This window comes from Ammodytes marinus (assembly GCF_949987685.1).
Source record: "Ammodytes marinus genome assembly, chromosome: 16".
NCBI lineage: Eukaryota > Metazoa > Chordata > Actinopteri > Uranoscopiformes > Ammodytidae > Ammodytes > Ammodytes marinus.
Genome location: NC_137220.1, coordinates 24,713,698 through 24,726,023, shown reverse-complemented (window position 1 = coordinate 24,726,023; position 12,326 = coordinate 24,713,698).

Here is a 12,326-nt window from a genome sequence, read left to right as displayed (position 1 = left end):
CTTGAGGAGGGAATTTTTACTATTTCTTGCCTCAAAAAAGCCTGGGAGAAGGGCTCCACACTCGACCACCGAGAGGCAGCCTTGACGCTGGCACGTCTAGTTGTGGTATTACAGCCTCGGCTCTGGGAGTTCCTACCGGAGTGGGCAAATAACTTTTTATACCCATCCGAGGTTTGGCCTCCCAGCTACCAGCACAATCCCAAGCTTCTGCCCCCGGTCTCCTGCTTCCAGCCTCTGCTCCTGGGCCCCAGCTACCAGCCTCCTCCTGCCTTAAGGACTATCAGGGTGGGGATGGTGAGTTTGGATTGCCTTCCATTACCACAATGCTCTCCAGCTTCTGAGTTGACTTCGGCCTCCAGCAGCAAGCTCCAGCCTCTGGCTTCCAGCAGCAAGCTCCAGCCCCCGGCCGCCTGCAACCAGCATGCTAGCTACCAGCCCCAGCATGCTAGCTACCAGCCCCAGCATGCCAGCTACCAGCCCCAGCATGCTAGCTACCAGCCCCAGCATGCTAGCTACCAGCCCCAGCATGCTAGCTACCAGCCCCAGCATGCTAGCTAACAGCTCCTGAAGGCGCTCAAGCAACCACAAGAACACTGTCCAGTTCCTGAGCCCACTATACGTTTTCTTGAGGTGACCCGCCCTCCAGGCCTGCCAGGGGAGGCCTGCTTTCTTTGCCTTCCAGAGGGGGACCGGACGCTTCGCCTTCCTGAGGGGGACCGCCCTTCGCTCCTGCCCGAAGGGGACCGCCCTTCGCTGCTGCCCGAGGGGGACCGCTCTACGCTCCTGCCCGAGGGGGCCCAAGAGGTTATACTTTTTAGGTTGGTACCCACAGTCTGCTCAAGGAGGGGTTCTTTATCTCTTTGGTCGTATTGGGAGCGAAATGTTTTGGCAGGCCTTCATTGACAGTGCCATGTCATTCATCTTGAATACACCCTGGGCTTACCTGATCCAATATGTTGTGCTGTCTGATGGGTCCTCAGCTTTGCTTCTTTTTTCATTTTCTTCTCATCCTGTCTCCACTCGCCTCCCGCCCAGGTATGACATCTTCGCAGGCTCTATATCTGTCTGCACGCTGTCTGTGGGCCGGGGATGACTTGGGGAAACTACCCCTCCACACTTTGATTACCCCTGAACAATTTTCATGTGTGCTGGCTGTTGCTTTCAGAGCAGCAGATGAAAGAGCCATAGAGAAACACTGCTAGGTGTGTGGGATCAGCATGCAGCTTAAGTGTGTTTTTCATTTGACTTGGGCACGATCCAGGTCTGTCTTCTGTCATCATTTTCCTCTTTTTTTCAGTGTTTAATATGTAAGTCAGCCCATATCTCTTTGGAATATTTCCACGGCTGTCTCCCCTGTCATATCTTTTCTTGAACTCTCTGTTCTTCTTCTTCTCTTCTCTGCCGCTATCTGTCTTCAACCGTCTTCTCTAGCTTGTCTCTTTTTCTCCGGTCATGAACAGTTTGGTTCTTGCTTTATTTTCCTCTAAATTACCCGTATACGACGGTCATAACTTTTTCTAATGCTCCAATTTCTCCTTCTCCTCTTCTTAACCTTTTAATCCTTTTTTTCATTTTCAGACTCCCACTTCTGCACTGCATCATTTTTCTGCCTGCAGTTCTCCGTTTCTGTCCTCCCACCTTCGCCTCAGTGCAGTATCACTTCTCTCTCTCTGGCCCTCCTGTCTTTGTCTTCCTCCTACATTTCCCTCCGTGTCTTATGAGCTGTAATGATTATCTGTTGGTGGGACTGAGCCGTAGGTCTGGGCAGAGGCGGTAGAGCCTGTTATTCTTTCCTCCCCTCTCTGTCTGGCATGTGTGGGGAATGGAGGGAGATTTGGAGCCGGCACTGCTGTAATTTCAGCCTTGTCATCTGAATCGGCCCGTAGAAGTGGGAAAGGTGAGTCTGGTTGTATGATAAGGGAAGGGATAGGGGTGAGAAGGGCCATTCACAGAGCACCCTGTGAATCCTACCCCGAAGACACCCACAGTGTGGTTTGCCCTTAAGAAGGCGTGGAAATGGGTGCACATCAAGTTTGATGTGGTATGCAGCAATAGCTTGAGTGCTCATTGTGTAGGAGTTATTATACAATAAATAGAGATTATAAAATATTTCTATATCCATTCTTTTTCATTATGGTTGCTCAATAATGTGCCTAATCAGATCGGATAATGGTTGTTAAGTGTTTTGCAAGAAGTGTGTTGCAGAATTTTGTAGGGTTGGTGCTTGTGTTAAGGGCATGGTCACCAAAGTTAGAGGTTGTAATGCTTTGGGTATAGCAACCACTTTTAGTGTTTAAGCTTAAGCATCAGGCAAAAACTGTATTTAGCTGCTAACCATTTATCAACTCATAGGAAAACTAAAGACTTTTTTCATCTCTTCCATTTGAGTCCAAATCAAGTAACAACTTCAGTGTTTAAACAACTATAGTGTAGGTCACAAAATCAGGTCACCATCTGTGATGTGAGGGAGTTCACAACATGAATAAAGTCTATTGTGTAAATGCATGTGCATGTGTGCTTTTGTGTTTAACCATTTATGCAGGTGTGTTTTGTGTGCGGGACCTGAATGTGTGAGAGAAAACCTCAGATTTTGTTGGATCAAACAGTAGATCAACTCTGGGGTTCCTGGGGTTCAGATTGTCAGACGGGGAGAGGCCCAGGCACAGGTGTGTGTGTGTGTGTGTGTGTGTGTGTGTGTGTGTGTGTGTGTGTGTGTGTGTGTGTGTGTGTGTGTGTGTGTGTGTGTGTGTGTGTGTGTGTGTGTGTGTGTGTGTGTGTGTGTGTGTGTGTGTGTGTGTGTGTGTGTGTGTGTGTGTGTGTGTGTGTGTGTGTGTGTGTGTGTGTGTGTGTGTGTGTGTGTGTGTGTGTGTGTGTGTGTGTGTGTTAGCCTTTGGATGGTTGCCAACCTCACCCACCTGGGCCTGGATTCCACTAGTCAGCAGAAGGGTTTACATGCAAGGAGGGAATCTGCCCGCTGCATAGAGCAAAGAGAGGATGCATGATGCTGAATAGAACAGATGTGCATTAGAGATCACTATAAGCGCTGACCACCATTTGTGTGGTTGGCCAGGATTTATTAGTTATCCATCAACGATTCAGTAGCTTTAAAGTTTTGGTTCTTTCTGTTGTTAAAGTTACACTTCATGAGATAAGGAACTCATTTGATTTGTAAGTTGAAAATCTGAGAACAATACCACCTTAACGTGTTGGTATCATCAGCAGGACCTGGAATGTATGTTTGGCACAGTGCCGGAATTTAGACAAACATCAAATGGCTGCTTCAAGGTGATCATTCACTCCATCATCTCATCACACTAGCTGACTGTCGAGGTTCTTCATCATTTGAAAAATGAAACAAAGGACAAGAAACGCCTAACAGCCATTTTAAAGCCTTGCCCCGACAAGTACATTTCTGCTTCCCACAACACCTTAGTGATCTGTCCTCTGTTTACTTTTCCAGGTTTAAAAAAAGTAGTACAAAGTGACATATGCATACACCAAGGTGTAATGTAAGGCAATACCACGCTGGGTTTTCCCCTTTTCCCGAGTGCTGCAGTGGAACATTGGAAGGGAAAAAAAGCAGCTGAAAGGTACATTGTGTAGGTTATTCTTTAGGGAGTTCAGTCTTATAATCACAGGGTTGGGTGGGTTTATTTTCTAAATAAGACATCAAGAAGCCATGTATTTATCACAGGCCCATGTAATCCTGTCGCACTTCCCCCTAGTGGAAAAACATCACTGTGGTCAGAAAGAGTTTACCCCACGTCCGGCTCTCATGTCTCAGGATCCCTGGTTTCTTCCCAGCTGATACATATGAGCCCATGTACACGTACATGCATGAACACATACACACATTTAGTGCAATTTGGGAGAGCAGTAGAGTACATTAGACACAGGTAGCGCTGTTCTGAGGGGGTGAGGACTCAAATGTTACCTAATAGCTGGATATGTGCTGCTGTGAAAGGAGCTTTGTAAGGATCCTCTTTAGCCCTCATAGTGCTTTGGTACTTAAGTCGTTAAACATGTCGTCATCTCTTAGTCAGGGGGGATTTGTAGGTGGTGCACCCAGTGTGAAACTGCATTGGTTTTCAATTAGTGCAGTAATCGCATAACAAACAGCTAAATCTCTCAGAATTTCTCAGATAACTGGAGCAATAACTGATTTTCATTTGTGCGGCTCCACTTCACTGCCACCAAAGCATGACGCTGTATCACACTGAATTGAGGCATTTTGACTTTGTTTACTGTTAAGCCATGATATTTCCTCAGTGCTGCAGCCAGACATCTCAGCTTGGCCAGGGCCTGGCTTGCCACAGGCTCCACTGCTGGACAAGAGGCCTGCAATTATAGCTCACTTCAAAGATGCCACTCAGTCAAAGACGGCATTCATGCATTTATTTTGGCAAACCCCCCATCCACTCCCCCTTTCTTGCCTCCTCACCTTTCCACCTCCCACCCCCTTGCCCTTCTTCCTCCTTTCCCACCAACCCTCCAGCTTGTTTAGATGAGCGATTAAGGAGAGAAACAAGCGCAAATGGAGTTTGGTTTGGCCCAGATAACTATTGACACAGAGTTTACTGAAATATCTCTTTGCATAGTTTTCCCCTCACCTAAATTTGGAAAAGGTGGAAGTCGGCAAAGATGAGGGGAGGAGAGGGTCTCATATTCCCAAACAGGGAGGCTTTAGTCCCGGGCACAGAGACCGTCCTCTGCCCCTTTCTCACCCCATCTCCTCCAGCTGATCCAGAAATAAAACCGAGAGAGAGGGGGCAGGAGGACATGTTTCACCTTAGGCCATCTGCTCCACACAAGCTATTAGATGTTGAATTGAATACAGTGTCAACAGAGCACTGTATCACCAAGCATGAAGTTCTGCCTCCCTATACATCCAAAACAACATTTTAAACCAAATTACAAATTTAGAGGCGTGTTTATTCACTGGCCATTTCATTTTCTGCCAATGTTAATTTGATCATGAGAATGTCCGTAAGGGACTAACCATATTACTTCTTAAATGTGTTATTGCATGGGTGCTCTACAGTGGCCTGGACAGAGATTTGAATGGAGAGCAACAGCTGGTATATTCTCTCCATATATTTCACTTTAATAGAAGTACATCATCAGCATATAAGTGATCGCATTTCACAATTTTCCAGTTGTCTACCATCTGCTTGGTGAGACCTAGACTTGTAAACTGCAATACTAATCCAGTCTGAGACCCAGGTTGGCCGTTATTGGCCCTGTAACTTCGTCACAAGTACAGGGACAAGGCAGAGGAGCTTTGGGCGTGAGGTGGATGTGTTCTGTGCATGTTTGCATGTGCAAAAGCATTTGTTAATTTGTTCATCTGTCCGTTTTGTGGTTTGTTAATGAGTGTTGTTGAGCACTGACTGGTGGTATGTGCAGGAGTGTCTGTAAATGTTTGTTGTTAAAGCAAACCAGACACCTCAGCCCCACTGGGCCAGAGCTTCACCATCACACACCCTGGAATTTGAAACCTGATGCTGGAAGTTGGGCAGCCAGAGTGATTAGGAGGACCCACCACGCTGGCGGTGTTACAGTTTGGCTCAGGTGTCCCATTCGTCACACCACAGACTGGCCCCAGCCCACACCAGCCAGGACCAACACCCCTGTTGCGGCACTGTTTTGGGGCGGAGTCAGGCGGCCCGAGGACCTCTGTATAGGAGTCTGTATGGCTCCCATGGGTCCAACTTATCCATCAGTCTGTGTAGGCTCCTCTAACTCGTTAAAACGCACAGACCTCCAGCGCTAAATCATCAGGCTGTCACACACACCATACACACCTGGTGGGACTTGTATCCCTGTAGAACAATAACTGTCACATACTGGATATGGAGGATACTCAGAAGTGGGTGAGCATTTTGTAGGTTGTAGAACAAAAAGAGTTTAAATCAGAAATACCACAATGTATGACAAATGCACACACACATGCACACATTCAATCATGGTTTTGAAAGAAAACGGTAGTTATGGGTCAAAACCACACTGAATGTGTCCACATAAAGGCAGCAATATGACCCAAATACCATTGGGCTCAGCCATAAAACCTTACAGAATAGAATAGAAAAGACAAGGCAAGGATGGAGTGGAATAAGGTATGATCAGAGCTGTTAACTCAATGTATATATATAGGACCGTCTGTTGTTTACCTGGTAGGGAAGTTTATAACAGCCATTCAAAGAGCAGTGCATACTCTGTGTCCACACTCACCCAAACCCAAACACTCAAACAGTCCTTCAGGGCCTTCAGTGCTTGGAAAGTTTTTTTTGTTTGTGTAGGTTTGCCAATGCCATGCCTGACAACTTGCAGAAAGGTGCAGATCATAACTCACACACATAAATACAATCATTCACAGTCTTGTCATTGTCTTTTTCCCCCACACTTTGGCCGGCTTCCATGCAGGGCTCAGGATGAAAAAGGTGTACAATTTACAGTTTGCCGTCCTTGACTCTTCACTGTTTACATAACGCAGGATGTTTTGTCACAGCATGACTTATTTTGTTCCCTCCTATTGTCCTTGGCGGTAGGTGAGGGTTCCAACATTTCAATTGGTTATAAAAAGAGGACAAAACATTTGTTTAAAATAATTAATCATAATAATTTACTTAATAATTAATATTAAACCGTATGGTCAATAATTTAAAACATGAGTACCACTTTCAGTCTTGTAACATCAATACATATTTACTATTTGTTACTCTAAAAAGGCTCCTTGTATTTATTTTGTGTCTCTTTGTAAGAAACATAAAAGTCACGTCATACAGAGGTTCTGGTCCCAAATAATGATGACTGGCAATGTGTTATGCTTTTGTTTTTGGAACAGCATTGCTTGATGACCAGCGATTTTCACCAGTGACTGATGTTGACTGACCAGAGAGATCCCTTTAAACAACAACAACAATAATTAAAAACATTTATGTGCAACTCTTCTGGGTCAAGAAGTAAATACATGACTTTGCCCCTAAAGCAGGTGACCTTTCCCCCCCCCCCTCACACCGTCCCGTCACGGCCATTGTTAATGGCTCTCTCCACTGGTATGTAGGAATCGTGAGCAGAACAGAGAGGACCCTGCCAACACAGCATGAAAGACAAACCAGGCCCCTGTGTGCATTAGGCCCAAACACCTAGGTGGTCCATAAAAAGATGGGAAGAGGGTGAGACAGAGAGACACATGAGTACATGGGAGGACAGACGTTATGTGGGAGGGAGATTGTCAGGTTGTCTGTGTCAACAATAAGGAAATAATTGGCCTCTGAAGCCCGTGGGCCTTGCTGCTGGGGTTGGGTGGGGCACGGCCCTGGCATTACACACAATTAGGCCAACAAGGGGGTCAATTGGGGAGGCAGGGGAGGTCCCAGCCCTTTCATTCCTGAGAGGGATGGCTTTGTGCCCAAGGCTAAGCCAAGGCATGGCGCGGGTTACAGAAGTAAAGGCTCTGAACCAGGCCTCTGTCTGGAGATGAAAGCTTGATGTAAATGTTCTGCTGATATCAGATCAGGATGATGCAAATTACAGAGGAGGAGTTGAACATGGTAAGGTTAATGACGGGCTGAGGATGTTAACAGGTAGGTGTACATTGGTGTTTGGTTGGCCAGTTGCCTGAACAACTGGAAGTTCAAAAAACTTATTGTTTTTTTTCTTAATGTGCTTGTTTTTCCATTCCACTTTTCTTCAGCCTCCATTGATCTAGAACATGTTCTCACTCTATACCTGTAGAATCCACTAAATCCTCCTCAGCAGGTTTTCTTGTCTGCCGTGAGGGTCTGGTCATTATCATAAGCCACACTGCTGGGTGGTAGCCCACTAGCCCCTTTCTGACTCGACTCCTTCCTTGACCTCTCCCTAATGTGATAAACCTTCCCAATCAATGGAGGAAACAGGGAGGAAGTGGCCGGGGCCTTGAACATGACCTCCTGGTTGGCTTCAAACGGCCAGTCATTCTCTGTTTACACCTAATCCTCACCTTGTCCCTCTGATCGGGGAAGCTCAGCAGGGGATGGAGGGAGGTCAGCTGGTTCAATCCTGACGACACTTCACAATGTATCTGTCTTCATAAATCTGTTTTTCAGTGTTCAAAATCCATTATTGGATCACTTTTACTTACTAAATGAAATGACTAAAACCAAAGTTAATGCCATTAGATTTATTATTTTCTCCAACCACAAATCAAAGCTCAAATAATATTTAATGAGATTCAGTTGACCCATCCAAAATCAAGAATAATATGTTTAATGAAGTGTACCTTCTGTCACTTATACAATATATAGTCTGCTAAACCAACTAAATGAATAAAGCTAGATTCGATTTGTGAAGAAAACCTGAGTGGACTGACCTGTTGAAATTATATAATAAGAAACAATTGTTTAATGGCAAATCTGTTTTGTTGCCAAAGCATTACAGTGAACACGGTATAGGAGCAGGCAGGCAGTTGATGTTAATTATTTCTCCAATAGACTTCTAGTCAGTTTGTGTAAATAAAGTATGTGTGTTACATAATACGGGTTCCTTTATGACTGCATAGGCAGACCTGGAGACTGATTGGCTCCCGTTCAAATCTTCAGCACTGCACAAACATGTGTCAATACACACATATACACGTTCACACAGAGAACACTATTTATTTGGTCGCCCCTGCAAATTAAATTTTACAACTTTGTACATATCTGCAAAACTGTATATATCCAGCATCTCCGATTCCCTTCACGGAGAGCAGAGGGTTGGAGAGCGCTCTCACGTTCCACATGAATGACTTCATGTAACGGGAGACGAGAGAGAAGGGGAGAGTAAACGATCTGCACTCACAGCCGGGGTCCATGTTACATGTCCTGCTCTTCTTGATGCTTCTTTTCTAAAAGAGCAAGTGCTACAACAATGGTCACATCAAGCAATTAAGTATAACCCGTCTGATTCCATTTCTCTCTTCCCTCACTGAGCCACTTGGCTGCGCTTGATATTGTCTTTGAAATGCCATTTGTGAGTTTAACAGCCTGTTTTGGTCCAAGGAATTGTTCCCCCATGTAACTCTATATGTGACAGTTCATGCTGCATTGCTTTACCTCTGCAGTACCTCCACCCACTAGACTAACTCCATCATACCCTCTTCTAGTAACACCATGCTCTCCTTTAGCTGATTGATACACATACAGTAATGCTGCATGCAACCTCGCAGGAATTCACGGCTGGATGTAACAAAATATATGTCAGAGCTCTCCTTTTACTGAGGCCTTTAGCTGCTTCCTACCACAGTTTAGGACATGATCAAACAAGACTGGACTGGAGAGTGGCCTAGCACTGAGGTGTATGCAAGTTGAGGGCCGGTCAAAGTTTGAGACTCCGGGGTTGTATCTCTATCTCTGGACCCCCTCCCCCTCTGGGTCCCTGGGGAGCATGCAGGGCTGCTGCTGAGACCAAGTAGGGCTCAGGTTTTGTAAACGGGCATCAATCTCTCTCCTCTGTCAGCCCTATAACTCCCAACCCCTGACCCTGCCCCACCCTCTCATGGCCTTGGTTACAAAGCTTCCGGATGGGGATTGGTTATCAGAGAGGTCCAGCTGAGAAGCAGTGGAGACAGTAATCTGGCCTGTGATGCCACTGTGTCTCAGGAGGATACAGCTCCTATTGCTTGAACTTAACAAATCCAAATTTATGTTGGGTCTTCTCTAGCTTTCCTCTCAACTCCGCTCTATCATCTCGAATGTCCTCCCTTATCTCTGTTCTTTTACCCTGTTACTGATAATAACATATCCTCTTCTGCTATCTATTGCTATGTCATACCAGTCCATTTCCCCCTCCCTCACTCTTGAAGGTACAAAGTGTCTTCATCCATCTCTCTTCTAGTGCCTGAACAGTCCGTCAGGAGTGGGGTGGAGTGGGGTGAACGATGGTGGTGTCATTGAACAAAGAGGCTCACTTGTTCTCTACACATGCTCTGAGTCTGGTGTATCTCGGAGTCTGGGATCCCAAAGTGGTGGTGGTGAGGGGGATGGGGGGGGTAAAGATATAGTGAAACTGTAGTGAGAACATGACAAACCACTTGTGGCATGGTTGTCTCATTGGATCTCCCTGAACTATCAATTCTCCCACAGCCCTGCTTGGCTGCAGTCCTTTCTCAAAAGCCTCTCTGTCAGTGAAAAGCCGGGGTCAACATGTCACTTGGGGAGGTAGGGTGGCTGAGAAGAAAGAGGGGCTGACCAGTAACCATGTGGTCACTGGTACGATCCCTGGCACCGGACAGGAGGGTGTTATTTGTAAAACTAATGGTGGCTAGTATTGCATGTACAGTGCCCACCATGTGTCCTTGAGCAGGGCACCCAAACTGCTCCAGGGGCACTGTACTATGGCTGACCCTGTCCCCTGACCCACTCCGAAGTGTGGTAACTTGAGAGGGGATATGCAAAAAGACAAAATTCAATTTAGCCATTGACTAATAAAGTAACAACTTAACTCCCCCCTGCACATGTCTTTTATTTCTGCTGGTACATTTTGGTGTTTCATCAAGGAGACAGCAACAATTGTTCAGAAGAGAGGCAGGGGTTATTGGGGTGAGGGGTGGAGGTTGTTCAGTTACTCCTGCAGTAGAGTTCCTCAAGCTGTTCACCTTTATCTTTGTCCCTCCGTGCCTCCCCTCTCACCATCTCTCTCCATCACTCACTGTCCCTTGTCTATCAGTGTCCGGCAGGGACTTGATTAAAGAGAATCTCTTTTTAATGCCCCCTCCAAGTAGGCAACCCCCCTCTCATACTCTTTCCCCCTCTTACTCCATCTTCTTCTGTCCTCTCTTTCATATCTCCTCCCCTCCCGTGTGAGGCGGCCTGGCTCACTTCCATCAGCTTGTCTTTGGAATCTGCAAGTTGAGCCCCGGTATGCGCCCGGCATGCTCAAACTAAATGCTTTTCCATTCTTCTTTATTTCTTTTCTCTCTTTATCCTTCCTCGGATTTGGGAACCCTTGTCTTCTACATTGCTTTCCCACGAAACAGGTGGCAAGCTACAGGAGTCATGCGGGCCATGCCTGGATTGAGTGTTTATTTCACTGACTGAAAGAAAAAAAGGAAAAGGGGCCGGCTGTATTTTCTTCCTGCTTTTATCCACAGCTCCTCTGTTCTTCAGTAAAATTTCAACCAAAATCCGCAGTCAGCTCTTGCCTGTGTTTGCCATTAAGATCAGGACAATACACCTGGTTAACCCATCCTTTTGTCCCTGCTGCCAAATGATCAGTGAAATGCAGCTGACATCAGCGCCACTATGGCACTTAACGAAAGACTCAAATCAAAGGCAATGTGAACCTGTATGTTGGTGCTTTTCGCTCACAAACATCCCTGTGAAGCAGGAGGCCCTACCCTTATGCGAGGACTCTCAATCATCATCAGATCATCAGTGGTGGCTTTGATGCTCCATTCAGTTGATGGCCCATTGTCGCAGCTCCCCATTCACCAGCACCTGGGCAGGCTGGCACAGTTAAAACTTTTCTGCTGTGTTATCAAAACAAGTCCGTGACCCTATTCAGAGGATTGGATTGGAGATTGGGGGTGAGTTGAAAGACTGTGCAAGGCAGTTAAGTGAACAGAGATGCCCTGTGTCTCAGAAAGATGGGGGGCCAGTGAAGTGTGTGAGAGAGTTTACACAGAGCCCAATCCTAAAACCATCAGGTTGTAACGTTACAAAATCTTATCCATACCACATTATTACCTCATGTTATGTTACAGCAATGCAATAAGCTTGGACCCACAGTTGCAGAGATCTACTGCCAGTCAGTCCTAACATGAAGAGGTAGGGGTGGGTAATGCTGACATGACTATAGTTTAGCAGTAGCAGAGCACTTCACAGCTGAGCAGGGCAATGGGCAGCAGCGGGCAAGACACTCTGGCACCATCACATTGAGAGCCGCCAAGCCCAGTCTTGTCAGCTGTGTGAATGTGGCCTCAGACGCCAGCCAGCGTGTCCCCTGGGTGCCTCCTCACCTCTGTGGGCATCGGTGGGGGTGAATGGGGGACAGAGTCCTCCTTCATCACCTCAATGTGGGGATGGGACCAGTGCCCGGAGTGGCCATACCCAGCCAAGTCCATCCCTTGCTTAGCCACAGCCCTGGGCAAAGCAGCTAGGGGGATCTAAACCCAATTGGTACATTAAAACTGACTCTGAATACGACTCTCCGTGAGCTAAACCAGAGTGTGTAAACACATAAGGATCTATGAAAAGGTGCAAGCTGGTTGATTAAACACACACATAAATGCCCCTGCATGTCCATGCACACACATTATAAACCAGCATCTCTAAATTTGTTTTGGCCTGGAAACTCTCTGTTTG